This window comes from Podarcis melisellensis (genome assembly GCF_964234715.1).
Source record: "Podarcis melisellensis genome assembly, chromosome: 1".
NCBI lineage: Eukaryota > Metazoa > Chordata > Lepidosauria > Squamata > Lacertidae > Podarcis > Podarcis melisellensis.
The window spans coordinates 105,667,686-105,683,733 of record NC_138528.1 but is presented as its reverse complement, the minus strand read 5'-3'; the positions used below and the strand labels follow the sequence as shown (position 1 = coordinate 105,683,733).

Genomic DNA, 16,048 nt, shown 5'->3' with positions numbered 1-16,048 from the left:
TGGTCAGGCTAGAGCAGTACTTTAAGACACACAACTGAGGATGCAGACTCACATGTCTGTTATTTACTATTTGTGGACAAAAAGATTTGTGCTCCATTACAAAATGTGGCACCTCAAAAGCCATTTAAGAAAAGCTTGAAAGACTGGTGCACACTGGTACAACAACATATAAGCCAACAACTGGATAATTGCAGTGGCAACTATGCCTGTCATGTAATGTTAAGCATTTGGGGATGGGTTTTTTTTAGTGTTGGTTAATAAATACTTAACTCATATAACTGACATAATTCACCTATCACTTTCAACTGTTCAAAGCACTTCACAGATATTATCTCAGCGATCCTCACAACAGTAAAGAAAAGTGAATTAGTGTTATTATTATCACATTGCAGATGAGGATCTGAGGCTGAGAGAGAACAGTGGCTTTCTATTCAGCAGTAGGACTCCTGTTTCGCATACAGAAGGTCCCAGGTTCAAAGTCTGGCATCTCAAGGTAGGTATCCTGTCTGAAACCCTGGAGAGCAGCTACCAATCACTCTAGACAATCCTGAGCTAGATGGACCAATGGTTTTACTAGGTATAAGGCAGCTTCATATGTTCCTAACTCTAGACTGAGAGGCTATATTCCTATAAGAGGATCCTCCTCTTCCTGGCTCTCACATAGCTCCTGATTCAGACAGGCACCTTCCCCCATATAGAGCTACCTGATCACAAAGATCTTCAGAGAAGGTCCTGTTAGATGTACCATGACCTTCAGAACTCCATCATGCAGCAACACAGAAAGTGGCCTTCTCTGTAGTGGTGCCTACTCTGGAATGATCTCACTTCTACGATATGGCTGGCACCCATGTGCTTCAGTAACATATCTTTTTGTACCATCATTTCCCAACTGTTGATATTGTGATATTGTGTCTTAAAACTATGCTGATGTTGAACATAGGTAGCAATTGTTCAGAAAAGCAGCTCTTAAATATGTTAAATAAATAATTAAATAACATCTAACAAAGTCAAAGTAACAAAACAAACAAAAAAACTTTGTTAGGAATTTAATATTTGATTCTCAGTTTTTTTTGTCAACCATTATTTAAACTCTCTTGATAGCTTCCCTTAAGCAGTATGTGATAATTTCACCTTTCATTTTTGTTTTGTTTTCCCTAAAAGCCTGGAAGTCAGTCAGCAGCAATCTTACAGGTAGAAAAAGATTCTTGTGCCTGGGAAACAGGTTTTCATCATTTCCTTGTAGAAATAACTCATTCAGTAGCCTAGAGGATAACAATTGCATTATTGTGCATATGAAATATGTAGGTGAGACTATAAAATAGTGCATTGTTTGTTGTCTTAGTTGTGTTATCAGCTCCACTTTGTTTTAAATGTACTTACTGTTTTTAGTTGCAACAGAACACAAGCTGGGTTAGGTATTCCACATTGCTGGTTTGCCTTCAAGATAGGCCTGTTATGGAAATATGCTTGAGAAACCCTTTGCTGACAAGCTAGAGACTGAGAGACAGTTTGCGCAAAATAATAATCTAAAACACACACACGCACTGCAAAACATCCATTTATATTTGAATCTTCTTGGAGGCCACTGAATTTTATTTGCTTACTTGACTTTTTGTACATGACATTTCCTAGGAATTAGAAGCACACTTAAAAAGATGAAAAACAAAACATTTTTGAGCCCTATGACAAAATCAGGAAGTGCTAAAAATATTTTCTGACAGGTTTGCAATGTTCCCAGCGTCAAAGCCAACCAATGGAGCAACCCTAAAAGTTAAATTAAAAACAGCATTGATGACGACAACAAATGTTGTTTCCAGTAAGGTATATTTGTGGAAAAATGATTATTGAGAATTTGAAACTTCTGGTCTTTCTAATTTTATATTCAAAATATTAACAATATAGGGCAGATTTTGTGGCATACTGTGTTCTGTGAAAAATGCATTCATTGAATCATTTAAGCAGCGATGGTGAACCTTAGAGGGCCCAAGCCGCCATGTTTACTATTGGCAAGCCTCTGAAGTCTGCGTTCCAGCAGTGGGCATAACCAGACTGAAAGCCGCAACAGACCGAGAAAAGAGGTTTATGAAAAAGAGCTTAAGAAATTATATTTGTGTGTTTGTTTGTTTTTTATTTTTATTTTTGATGTTTGTATGTTGTTGTTGTCTGTCTTAAAATTTGGAAAATTAATAAAAAATTATTTTTAAAAAAAATGAAAGCCGCAACAGACAAAATTACATTCATTACTAGGATTGACAGAAAACTTGTAGTTAAAATCTGAACTATGGAGATTCAGGGGGGAAATCATAACATTGTTGTTGTTATTGTTTAGTCATTTAGTCGTGTCCGACTCTTCGTGACCCCATGCACCAGAGCACGCCAGGCACTCCTGTCTTCCACTGCCTCCCACAGTTTGGTCAAACTCATGCTGGTAGCTTTGAGAACACTATCCAACCATCTCGTCCTCTGTCGTCCCCTTCTCCTTGTGCCCTCCATCTTTCCCAACATCAGGGTCTTCTCCAGGGAGTCTTCTCTTCTCATGAGGTGGCCAAAGTATTGGAGCCTCAGCTCCATGATCTGTCCTTCCAGTGAGCACTCAGGGCTGATTTCCTTCAGAATGGAGAGGTTTGATCTTCTTGCAGTCCATGGGACTCTCAAGAGTCTCTTGAGAGACTCTTAAGCAGGAATTGGCAAGCCACTCCAGTATCCCTGCCAAGAAAACTCCATGGACAAAGACAACAGGCATATAAAATCATAGCATAAGGATCCACAAGGGGGTGGGGAGTCAAAGGAGATATTTTGTATTTGTTTTTATGCCCCACAGAGCTACAGTTCCCAGCACCCTTAACAAGTTCAGTCACCACGATTCTTTCAGGATGTGGTATGTGGTCTCTCTGTTCTGTGTGTGAGACTGCCTAGTGTGCGTATGTAAGAGTCTCTCTCTCTCTCTCTCTCTCTCTCTCTCTCTCACACACACACACACACACACGCAGATATAGTCATTCATAACATGAAGATAAACATAATTCCCCCCACTGTCTGTCTCCAGCCCCCAAATCATCAGATCAGCCTCCATCCTTTTGTCACATTTTGTATCCCAAGGGCCACAATCCCTCATGGGCAGCCTTACCGAGGGCCGCAAACCAGTGGTGGGCTTAGCCCAGTGTTTCCCAACCTTTTTTGGGCAAAGGCACACTTGTTTCATGAAAAAAATCTCGAGGCACACCACCATTAGAAAATGTTTAAAAAATTAACTCTGTGCCTGTATTGACTATATATAAAGTAACTCTCTTTAATAGGAATCAAATAAACACAAAGAAAGTATTTTATAATTACTTTATTATGAAATAGTAAGTAAACAGAAATATGAAAAATTATAAAATACTTTATTCAGTGCGCAACCTGGGCCTGTTTGGCTGAACACAAAGCTGATATTCTGGCTGGAATCGAAGAAAGACACACACGTAGCTCTTCGTCAACAGCTCTCAGTCTCTCTCTGTATTTAGTTTTTATAGCAAATGAAGGAAGAGTAAGCAGGCTGGGGTGGGTTAAGTAAGGGCTGAAAGTGCCTAGATGAAGTGGGGGAAGCTAGAGAGGAGGTACATTCTGACGTTTGAGGATAGACTAGGTTCTTTATGTGAATGATAGGTGAGTTATTTGACAGATCGAACTGAGAGCAAGGTGTGGCTTGTGTAGCTGGGGTGGACATGAATGTTTGGGGTGCAAACCCCAGGCCGGCCAGGTCCGAGGGGGGGCAGGGAGAGACGGGCCTGCCTGCCTCTGCCTGCGCTGTGGTGTGTTTTGCCCCGACCGACGGACAGACCGACCTGCCAGCTGTCTCCGCAGTAGCAGCGCGGACTGGAGCTCCGTCATTCTCCCCGCCGGTGCCCGGGGAGGGGAGTGTGGGGCGGCCGCTGTGGAAGCGACGGCGTGCTCCTCCTCCTCCTCTTGCCGGGCTAGAGCCAGCCGGCTAGCGCTCGCCCCTCCTTGCTCGAGCCGACCCCGCCGGGGGCCTTCCCGTCCTCTCAGCGGCGCCACCTTGCGTCCCTCATCCGGGGGTTGGGAGGGGGCTGGGGGGAGGAAGGGGGCGAGGGGGAGCAGCCGCCGCCACTCCTGAGGAGATTCTGAGGCGGTGGCGGGCGACGCGTGGCGGAAGAGGAGGGGTCCCGCCAGCCCCGCATTTCTCTCTCTCCCCCCCTCACGGAAACCTTCCCCTCAGCTTCTGCCGCTTTTTCTCTTCTTTCCCTCTTTTTTTTTTTTTAAAAAAAATGAAAAATCTTTCCTTTCTCTCTTTTCCAGCCCCCCTCCCCTCTTCACGGAATTTCACTGCACTTGGGCGCCGCGGCGCGCAGGCGCACTGCTCGCTCCTCTTTCCGCGCAGGCGCCTTCTCTCGCCTCCTTTTCTTTCTCTCTCGATGGTCCGCCTACAAAGGAGCGAGGGAGGCGCCCGCCATGTTTGGATTTGCATCCAGCAGGAGATGCCGCCGCCGCCCCGCCTCTCGCCGCCCGACTCGCCCGCCTCCCTCCCACGGCACACCAGGCAACGTCTCGCGGCACACTAGTGTGCCGCGGAACACCGGTTGGGAAACACTGGCTTAGCCAGATGCAAAAGTGGGCAGAGTAATGGTTGTGAATCTTACCTTTGTACAATCAGGCACATTCCAGCCATGCAGAAGTTTCTTTGCACACACGCACACAGGCCAATTTGAATAAAATATGGGGGGGCAGGTAAACCTCGCCCCACATAATCCATCACATGACTCGGTGCATGTACACAATTTGAATGGCAATGCGCATTAACTTGGGGGCCCTTGTCCCCCTCAAATATTTTATTGGAAGGGCAGAAGCCCTCTCAGCCCCTAGGAGTTGACTTCTGTGCAGGCACACATATCACACCTCTCTCACTATTCCTTCCAGGCAAGCAGGTGGCCTGATCACAGCTGAAGGGCTCATTCAAGCCAGACCAAAGCATACACTGCCTAAGGCAGCCGCCTCACCCTGCCTAATGACAGGGCCTGGCCTGGTAATAAGAACCATGAGGATAAACATTCATTGTTGTGAATAGGCCTGAGTGGTCTTCTAATGTGCTTCTTCGAAAAGGAAAGCTGAGATTCTTACAATGGAGCAAAAGCCCTCAGAACTCCTGCATTTGAGAAAAGCATGAGGCACTCTAAGTGCAGAACAGTGTGGTGTTCTTAGAGTAGTCTTTGCTCTCTTGCAAGTTCTGCTATGGGAAAGACTTTCTGGCTCTGGTCTGTACTCATTAGAGCAGCTGTGTAGTCTGGCTCTCCCCTGGGCACTCAGTTGGGAGGAGAAAACTCTACTTACACTTTCCCACTTGGATCTGAAGTGAGCATTGGTGGGTTTCCCCTCTCCCTGCGCTGACTCCACTTTACTGATTTGGGATTTGAACAAATACAATGTTTGTTATTTTTGATTTGGTCGCAAGGATGGGTGAGGTAGGGTGGAACTATTCAGCATTTGATATGCTGGCTGTCTGATCAAATTTTAAAGAGTAGTCAGTCGAAAATCTGTTAGCTAGGGCTCCTTATGACATGCTAGGAAAACTATTTCGCAGCCTGGTTGACTTTTTAAGAATAAAAAAATGCAGTCTTATATTTCTGAAATAGTATCTGAAATGCTTCTGATCTGTTAAGGGTGTGGTCCTTGCAACACAATGTGTGTGCTTGTAGGTTTGGAATAATGTGTACAATGTTTACATATTTGTGGACCTACAAGAGGAAGATCTAGGTCCAACCTCCTGCCATCCAGATGTTCTGGAATACTCCAGCTGTCACACATCTCATTTTGGCTGCAATGCTGTACACAGGCAGCTGAAATCCTATGGACATCTGTGGAATTTAAATATGTGCTAACATTGCAAACTCTGGCTTCTCTTATAGTATCTTCCTTTCCCCCCTTCCTGTTACTGTTTAATATCAATTTCATGTATTACCTCATTGGTTTAAAGAGACAAATGTAAGAACAACTCATTCAAGAAGATTTATTTTGGTCCGTGTGGGGGGGGGGAATGGAATTATCTTAGGAGCAAATAGAAAAAGTAACAAAAGACACAAGACCAAACAATAACAGAAGATATGTTGTATGGGTGAATGTGGGAGGAAATTCATTGTACGTTACAGCGGTGAGGCATTGTTACTATTTTGTTATCGCAGAGAGATGAAAAAGGAAACAGATCAGCCTTTGCCACATTTAATTAGCACATGGGTATTGGTGTGATTCTAATCTGTTTTCCTTTTAATTAGTATAATTGTAAAGCATAAGAGAGGCTTTCCATATATGTAGAAACTGGCTGCAATCTAGCTTTGTGTTCTAAGTACAAACTGAGCTTTGTGTTCTAAGTACTTCAGATACCAGGGTTGGAATGCATGCTCCTCCAAAACTGCTACTTTTATTTATGTGTACAACTGTCAATGGCATATCCAAAACAATGCATTTTGCTCACAGCTGCACACATTAAAGGCTAGTGCATGTTCGCACTCTTGGTATTAACTTGAAGGCATTGGTCTTGAGCCTTCTGTGTTGTTGATGCCTATCAAGATCCCTTCCCTGGTCACTCATCTCCAACTCAGACCCGATCAGTATATATGTAAAGTTTGATTTTTTATTTTGAAACCCATGTTCTCAACTTAGCATTTACTAACATTGAACCACTTCTGCCATTTTGATGCCCATTCACCCAGGTTGAAGAGATCTTTCTGAAGCCAAGGACAGCTGGACTGGAGCCACAGACACTTCAACTCAACGCCATGTAGCTTAAGTTATTCCATTGCTTTCAAAGGACACCAGGTTAAGATTCTTCTGCACTTACGCCCATTGAAATGAGTTGGCCCAAGTGCACTTAACTCTGCATTTGGATTGTGGCCCAAATATTTATGGCCAGGATCCAAAGAACTACTTTAGTCACACCCAAGAGTTTAGGTATGCACATTGGGATTATTTTACAACCTTTTTTGTTTGCACATTAGACACTCATGGTATATCATAAACTCCTTTTTCAAGCTCTCTTCAGTTCAAAAGCAAATTGCTGCATGGTATGGGCCAACTGCTGTTTGAGGAACACAGTCACAAAGTTCCCTTTGGGTCATGGAACAAGATATTTAGTTCTTTGGATCCTCGTCCACATATTTCCAAATGATCAAAAATAGAATCTAAGATAAGGGCTGGGGAAATATTTTGTGTATCTACATTCTGCCCCTGACTTGGTTCACATGTCTCATCAGACCATAGTTTAAATTATGGTTTCATGTGAGTGAGCAGTAGGCTGATCTGCACTGCTCAAAAGACTGAACGTCACTCCTCCCCTACTCTGTTCTTCAGCACACTGAGGTGTCGGGGGTAACCAGAGGCTGTCTTACCATTGCTTGCTTACCTTCTGCCCAACCTGGTAAACTAAGGTTTGTCAAAGGCAAACAAACCATAAGCACTGGTTCACAAGTAATGGTAAGTAATGGTAAACTAAGTTTGCCCTCATTTGCCCAGCACCTGTACCTCCTCACTCCTCCTTGGACAATGGAAAGACCTGCAGTCCTGGAGGAAAACAAGGTTTGCTATGTGCCAAAGAGGGTTAAAACAGTCCCCTTTAAACCAACTTGTCATTTTTAACCATAGTCTGATTCCTTGATTAACATTTGTAAATGGCTGTTGAAGTTACCAAGATTTATTTTAATCTGCACATTCACTGGGAAAAATAATTAAGCATCTTTTCACTTGGCAGGTGTTTTGATTGTGTAATAGACAGGTGTTGATTTATACTGTACTTATATGAATTGTAAGATCTGTTTCTTAGTGCAATTGTATGTCCCGCAAGAAAATGTTCTCTATTTTCATGACCCCTGTGTAAACTGAATGCTTGCCACGTCATATTGGGTTGGATTTTAATTTTTTAAAATAAAGATTAAAGGCACGATCCATCTAAAGTTGCACTTTTATGTCCTGTTCACTTAAATTCAAGAGATTTACTTGGATGATAAACTATCCCATTGAAATCTGTAGGATTTAAAAGTGTTTTTTAGGAGACAAAACTCCCATCCAATTTGACAGCATGGACCATTTGAGCTGCAAATGATTCTAACATTAGATTTGATGTTCTAGCTATCCAAGAGGTCTGTAGAGATCTGAATATCAAGCAGTTCAAGAAAGGAGGCACTATGGGCAGGTGCCCATAGTTCGATCTGATAGAAATGCCCTACACTCACATAATCTTGGAAGGTAACAAAACTGGTATCCATTGCAGTTCTCTAAACATGATTTTAATCAACTGGGACCTGCAACAAAATGTTATATTGCAAAATTATCCTGTTCAGGGTTCCCCCCCCAGCCAATCATTCATTCTTTCTCCTCCCCCCCCCCTTTTCCCAGTTCCCCCCTCCTCAACACTCAGTCCTCATTGAGCTACTTTTTAATAAACATATATTCTCCCTTCTTAGCGTTTTATCCCCTAATGACTTTTTCTGCCTTTGCAAAACTGTGGCTTCCCACAGAGCCTGCTGATACCACCCTCTGGTGTGTGGATGGTGCTGTGATGGCTACATGAGGATCCACACTTGGATGATGAGTTTGCTATTAAGATGTAAGATTAGTATTGCAGCAAAGGATGTTTTCGTCCACAGAAACAATTCCCAGAATCCACAAATTCTCTTGGGACCAAAATCAGATCCATGTTCTGCCAGTCTACTGCCTTCAGTTTTGTTTTTAAGGCCAGAAGTGATAGGAGAAATAAGTTTGAAACAAAGAAAGAAAGAAAGAAAAAACCCTAGCCTTCTCTTGTACACAGGGGACTACTACCAGTGGAAGGGGAAATGGCAAGGAACGATGCTGTGCTATCAGTCAAATATTTATGTAGGCAGGGGATAGACAGTCACCCTCATTTTTTCCCCCCAGCTCTCCTGCTTGGTAGGTTGAAAAACAAAGCAAGGAGTGGGGAGAGTCAAAGATGCCTGGGAAAGAAAGACAAATACTAGCACAACAGAAGAACAGACAACTGGCTGTGGCTTTGCTAAATAAGGAAAAGAAGCATGAATTTTCAAATGCCTGAATTGCAGAGCATAACAATCATTCCTTTCTGGGGGTAGGTGTGTTAGCTGTTGCAGCCCGGAAAAGAAAATATGAAGACTCTTGTAGCACCTTGAAGACTAACAAATTTATTACAGCATAATGTTCTGTGGATCTGAGTTTCCTTCAAATGAAATGGCAGGTATTCATTGGTGTAGACTCCACCACAGAGGAAAAATAATTGTAAAAGGTAGTGTTTGGTGGCAATGAAATGGGGGGGAAGCATAACTCTTTGTTTCTTGCTTAACTGTTTCTTGAGGAAGCAGTAGAGATCCCATCATTAAACATGGATTACTTTATAAGGCCTTGTCAGGAAGAGGAAAACATCACTGTTAAGGGAAGGGAAGACAGTGTTCCGGTGACACTATAAAATGGATTGATAAGGACATCCTTGTCTGGCTTCAAGTTTACAATGACTACAACATTGCAGATTTAGACAGTGCACACATTACTGTTAACACCGGCTCCCACTGCTGGTGTTTGAAGCCGAGTACGCGTGATGTTAGCCACAATCCATTTGTATCTTGTAGATTCCTAAGAAATACTGCTGATTGATATGTTTCCCCACAAATCAGCTTCCATCCAATTTGAAAACATAAGATGCAGTTAAGGTGGGGTGTGTACATTTAAAGCAGCTGCGTAAAAGATGCTTTCACTGAATAGGGGTTTGGGGATGCAAACTCCGGCCCACCAGATGTTTGGGACTAACAGGACCAGTGGTCAGGGATGATGGGAATTGTTGTCCCAAACATCTGGAGGGCTGGAGTTTGACTATGCCTGCCCTATTGCAAGCATAGAGAAACAGGTGATGTGAATCAGGTGAAAACATCCCTGGCTCTCCCTGGTGGATACAGCAGCATAAAAATGTGTCTTGAAATGCAATAAGACACTTCCCCCTCTCTCACTCTCTCACACATATACATACACATGCACAAAGCACCTTACTATGTTTTAAGCCAGTGATGTGTACATAGCCTACAATTCAGCTGAAATTATATTAAGTGGTAAAAGGGATTGTGTTTGGTTTTGACTACCTAACATTGAATTTTGGCAGGTTTTACAGGAAGCATATCTGCTTTATTATATTAAATACTATAACATTTTCTTCTTCAGAAAGAGAGAAAGATATTCTGACCTTGCAAAGTCTAACCCTTTCTAATTCTAAACATGCTTCATGCCCTCCACATATTTCTCCATGAAGTTCCATGGAACCCGTTCAGACATAGCACTGTACATCTGCTGACCTTTGTAAATGCCAGCCATAGAGACATGCTGTTCTAATGCTGTGAGTGTGAAGATCATGCTGAGGATGTGGGGGATGGATCATTGTTGCTACTTAACAAGAATCCTTAATAAAGCACATCTGAATACATGAGTGAAAGCATTCTGCATACACTACTATTCTACATTTCACCAGGAGAAAACTGGTTGGTATTATACATTGATTATAGCAAAAATCAAACAAAATTTACAGATGGCCCATAGAAGTAAAAGACTTGGAAATCAACCATTAAATCTGTACATACATACATACATACATACATACATACATTGCTGCAGAAGGAACCCATCTTTTCAATTACCGGTATATGCTTGCTTCTGCTTATCATCAAAAACAAAGTTGCTGTTTGTCTAATTAGTAATCAATACCATAAACTAGGCACCAGATATTGTGACTTATTTTCCTCATAAATATGAAAAATCAACAAGCAGTGAGCTAAATCAGGTATTCCACCCCCATATAATACAACCACAAAACTTCGAATTAAATACAATATTTAAGTGTCCTGCCAAAACTGCAGAGGGCAGCTGCTGAAGACATAAACCTGGCCAGTTATCCAAGCTCTGATAGCATTGCATTTGAGCTACTGAAAAGTGTTGTGCGTACATGGGGCTGCCTTGAGTGAGTGGACATTATATATAGTACAAAAGGCATCGGAGAACATATTGAGAATGTATCTCATCAGTCTTAAAACAGCTGATTTTGACATTCACATTACAGTCCTATAACATCCTTACTCAGCAGCAATCTCATTGAGTTCAGTATGTCTTTCTTCCATGAAAAGAGCTATAGGACTGCAGCCTCAAAATTTATAAGACTTGAGCGGTGTTGATCTTTATTGATGCGGAGAAAGCCTTTGACAACATTTCTTGGATGTTTATGAAGAAAAATTTGGAAAGGATGGGAGTAGGGCGGGGGTTTGAAAATGGAATAGAAGCAATTTATTCAGAACAAAAAGCTAAACTGATAGTGAACAACGTGGTGACAGAGGAGTTCAAAATTGAAAAAGGGACACGACAGGGGTGCCCTCTGTCTCCTCTGTTGTTTATCTCAGTCCTGGAGGTGCTATTGAACAAGATTAGAAATGACCGGTTGGCACAGGGAATTGTGGTCGGAGAGAAACAATATAAACTGAAAGCATTTGCAGATGATTTGGTATTAACACTACAGGAGCCAGCCTCTAGCACTAAAAGAGCGTTAGAATTAATTTCTGACTTTGGTCGGGTGGCGGGATTTAAGCTGAATAAACAAAAAACTAAAGTTCTAGCAAAAAATTTGACAACTATTGAAATAGAGGAGTTCAGAAAAGAAACGGAATTAAATGTGGTTAAAAAAGTAAAGTATTTAGGGGTGCACTTGACCTCCAAAAATTTGAATTTGTTTAAGGACAATTATGAGAAATGTTGGTCAGAGATCAAAAGAGATTTGGAAACATGGTCAAGACTGAAACTTTCCTTGTTGGGTAGAATAGCTGCTATTAAGATGAATGTATTGCCGAAAATGCTATTTCTGTTTCAGGCCCTCCAGATCGTGGACAAGGTGGAATGTTTTGGAAAATGGCAGAGGGATATTTCTAAATTTGTCTGGCAGGGCAAAAAGCCCCGAATTAAGTTTAAAATACTAACGGATGCGAAAGAAAGAGGGGGGTTTGCCCTGCCGGACTTGAGGTTATATTATGAATCTGCAGCCCTCTGCTGGTTGAAAGATTGGATTTTATTGGAGAACACCGATGTCCTTGACCTGGAAGGATTTGATAATGCTTTTGGGTGGCATGCATATTTGTGGTATGACAAGGTTAAAGTTCATAGATCATTCAAAAACCATATTGTCAGAAGGGCAATTTTTATGGTCTGGTCAAAATATAAAGACTTATTGGAGAGTAAAACTCCGAGGTGGCTCTCACCGATGGAGGCCAAAGCACGGAAAAGACTCAATATGGAGGCCCACTGGCCTAAATATTGGGAAATAATTGAAAAAATTGGAGATAATTGGAGGTTGCAGAGTATGGAAAAGTTAAAAAACAAGGTGCGAGATTGGTTACATTATGCTCAAATTCAGGAAGTTTTTAAAGCGGACAAAAAAGTGGGTTTCCAGGAGGAAAAGTCGAAATTAGAGACAGAGCTGCTTGAGCCAAAATCTAAGTTAATTTCGAGAATGTACAACTTGTTGCTTAAATGGAATACACAGGATGAGATTGTTAAATCCTCCATGATAAAGTGGGCGCAGGATTTGGGGCACAACATTATGTTTGAAGACTGGGAAAGGTTATGGAACACCGGAATGAAATTTACGGCATGTAGTGCCCTGAAGGAAAATATTATGAAAATGACATACCGGTGGTACATGACCCCAGTCAAGCTTGCAAAGATATATCACCTGTCTGACAACAAATGTTGGAAATGTAAAGAGGAGGAAGGGACATTCTTACACCTCTGGTGGACCTGCCCGAAGGTGAAGGCCTTCTGGGAGATGATACATAATGAACTAAAAAAGGTGCTTAGATTTACCTTACCCAAGAAACCGGAGGCCTTCCTCCTGGGCATGGTGGACCAGAGGGTGGGAAAGAAAGATAGAATTTTCTTTATGTACGCTACTACAGCAGCAAGGATCTTGATGGCAAAGCACTGGAAGACACAAAATCTACCCACATTGGAAGAATGGCAGACGCAGCTGATGGACTATATGGAACTGGCTGAAATGACTGGCAGAATCCGAGACTCGGGAGAAGAAGAAACGGAGGAAGTTTGGGAAAAGTTCAAGGATTATTTGAAAAAGCATTATAAGTTGTATGAATGTTAAAAAATGCTCCTTTTTAGGAAATTACAGCTTCAGCATCGGTTAATTTTTTGAATTGGAAAATAAGGAACAACAAGACAGAAGTGGTGTAATGAAATAATTTTATTGTGTTGAAACTAAAACAATGGATTTGGACTGAAATGTTTAGAGACCAGATATCACGATAAAATGGAAGATATATTATTATGTTTAAAATAAGTTAACAATTTGCTGAGGTTTTAAATTTACAGAGAATGCAGTGTTCGGAAGATGGGGGGAGTCCACTAGATTTATGGAAATAAGTGTTTGGAAGTTGGATTTTGTATACTATAAACTTAATAAAAATTATATTAAAAAAAAAAAAATTATAAGACTTGGAGTGAGACCTAAATTTCTTATGGAAGCCTTTATTCAATATGAGCATCCCACATAAGATTTCCCTCAAATGTCTCTTTCTGAGTTCCACTATTCTCTGAGACCAGGCAGGTAGTGATCAGAGAGGGCCTTTCCAGTGGTGGCACCTCACTGTGAAATTTTCTTTTCAGGGAGTTTTGCCTAGTGTCAAGTCATGTTTTGTTCGCATAAGCATTTGCACTCACCTCTGAACACTGGAAACAGAAGCCCTCATTTTTCAGTTGCATTTATTACTATTGCTATTATTATTTATTGTGTTTATATACTGCCCTCCATCTGAAGATTTCCTTCCTGCATTTTAATGCTTTGTTATGTATATGATGTATTTCATAGAAGCACAGAGTTGGAAGGGAGCCTGAGGAGCATCCAGTCCAAGTCCTTGCAATGCAGGAACATGCAGCTGGTCCATACAGGGATCAAACCTGCAACCTTGGCTTTATCAGCACCATGTTCTAACTATGTTTCCATATACCGTATTTTTCGCTCTATAAAACGCACCAGACCATAATACGCACCTAGTTTTTGGAGGAGGAAAACAAGAAGAAAAAAATTCTGAATCTCAGAAGCCAGAACAGCAAGAGGGATCGCTCCACAGAGAAAGCAGAAATCCCTCTTGCTGTTCTGGCTTCTGGGATAGCTGCACAGCCTGCATTCGTTCCATAAGACGCACACACATTTCCCCTTACTTTTTAGGAGGGAAAAAGTGAGTCTTATACAGCAAAAAATACGGTATATCGTTGAACACCACCTCAAGGGTTGTAGTTGATCACAACTTAGAAATGTTGTTAATAGCAGTAATAAATATGAAGCACATTCTAAATCATCATATTTGTAATTTTTCTCCATAGACTCCAGAAGTCAGATTCTGTACATCGAAGTTAAGGTGTAATGGGAGCTTGTTCTCATGTAAGTGTGCATAGGACTGCAGCCTAAATGTGCCTGCATTCCCCTGCCTCTTTAGTTGTGGTACCAAAAATGTAGATGATGTGTCAGTGCAGGCTTCTCTGTTGTTGAGAAGAAGAACGCTATTAAATCCTATGTTAATTTTTAAGACGACCCAGAAACATTTGTTTCTATGCTGCGTGACATACTTCATTATGAATTGCTCTTTCCTTTACTCTTTCCAAGTGACAACTGCTGTTACTATAACAGGTGATTATTAGGTGAAGAAGATCAACCCTGAAACAAGGAATTGCACAGAGAAGCTAACTCAGCATGAGTTCTGGAAGCCAGAAATGGGAAGAACTGGAAAACTGAATGGGAGAAACAAGCTGCCAAGAGTCAAGGACAGAATTATGAACAACCTCTGCTCCTATCATGCTTGTACTTCTTTTACTGCATTTTATATATATACTTAATGGTACAATGTCAGATGTAGTCTAGATAGACACAAATGTATCCAGGAGCAACTTAAACGAGGGTAGAAAGTCAACTATGTTACAGAATGGAGACTATGACACCCTTCAATTCCTCCAGAATTTCGCTTGGGAAATGAGGTGCAAGAATGAGCATTATATAACCCACCGAAACAGGGTTTTTTTGGGGGGGGGTTCCCTCCTGCTCTGTGATGCCTTTGTTGATAATGTACAGTCGAGGCACCCCTGTGTGTGTGTTCCTGAAAAACCAAACTAAAGCAAAACCAAACAAAATAAACTTTCAAAAAAACAACAACAGTCAAGTGGCCCCTAGCAGCGCAGGGAACGTGCTCTGCAAGGAACAATGCGAGGCTCGTTCAATTCTCCAAAAATGGCCCGGGGAGGCAGCTGAGCATCTATAGCGAGCAGCCAGGAATCCCAGGAGGCAGGTGCTCCGTTCCTCTCCTTTCTTTGAGTTCTCGCTTTCCAACGTCCAGAAGCCGGAGAGCACCGGGCGCCAACGCTACCATGCCCCTTCGAAGCAACCCTGAGTGGGTCGGCTCCCGCCGCTTGCTGGCCCGGCTGGCTGCCTCTCGGAGCTCCCCTCATGACGACCGGCTGGACGCTACTCCGGAGCGCTCGCCGCGCGCGCTTCCCCCAAGTCAGTAGTACTGGAAGCCCGTCCCACCCTCGGCGGGATTAAGCTCCGCCCACCTTGCCCTCCCCGCGCGCCTCTCTTCTCCTCGCCCCTTCTCTTCCACCCCCACCCTCTCTCTCTTTCACCCCTTTCCACCCCTTGGCATTGCCACACAGCGGGCACGACACCCTCGGCTTTCCAGTCAGCGACACACCCCCCCCCCCCACTTCGCGCGCCCGCGCGCAGGACTCTTCCCAACCGGCCGGGCGCTGGTGGTGGTAGCGCCGTCTGTTCCCTGGTCGTGCCTGGGCTGCTGAGGCGAGTGAGCGAGCGAGAGAGAGAGGCGACTCCCGGCCCTCGCGAGCGAGCGCGCGCGCCCTCCCCCTCGCGCATACACACACGCGCGCGCGCGCGAGTGTGAGGGAGAAGAAGAGAGCGCTCTGGTGTCGTCCTCGGTGCCCTCTGCAGCCTCTTTCTTGCCGCCGCCGCCGCCGCTGACGCCTTTCAGGACAG

The 16,048-nt window shown here is 42.9% G+C and overlaps 1 long non-coding RNA gene across 1 annotated transcript in view; it reads right to left on the bottom strand.

Annotated features, from left to right (window-relative positions):
- Nucleotides 1–1,422, bottom strand: part of LOC309380470 — a 12,704-nt gene extending 11,282 nt beyond the window's left edge. The window contains exons 1-2 of the long non-coding RNA XR_014172948.1: nucleotides 1,381–1,422; nucleotides 1,190–1,262 (exon numbers count right to left, since the gene is read on the bottom strand). This is a non-coding gene — a long non-coding RNA (uncharacterized lncRNA). The remainder of the gene's footprint in view (nucleotides 1–1,189; nucleotides 1,263–1,380) is intronic.
- Nucleotides 1,423–16,048: the final 14,626 nt, after the last annotated feature.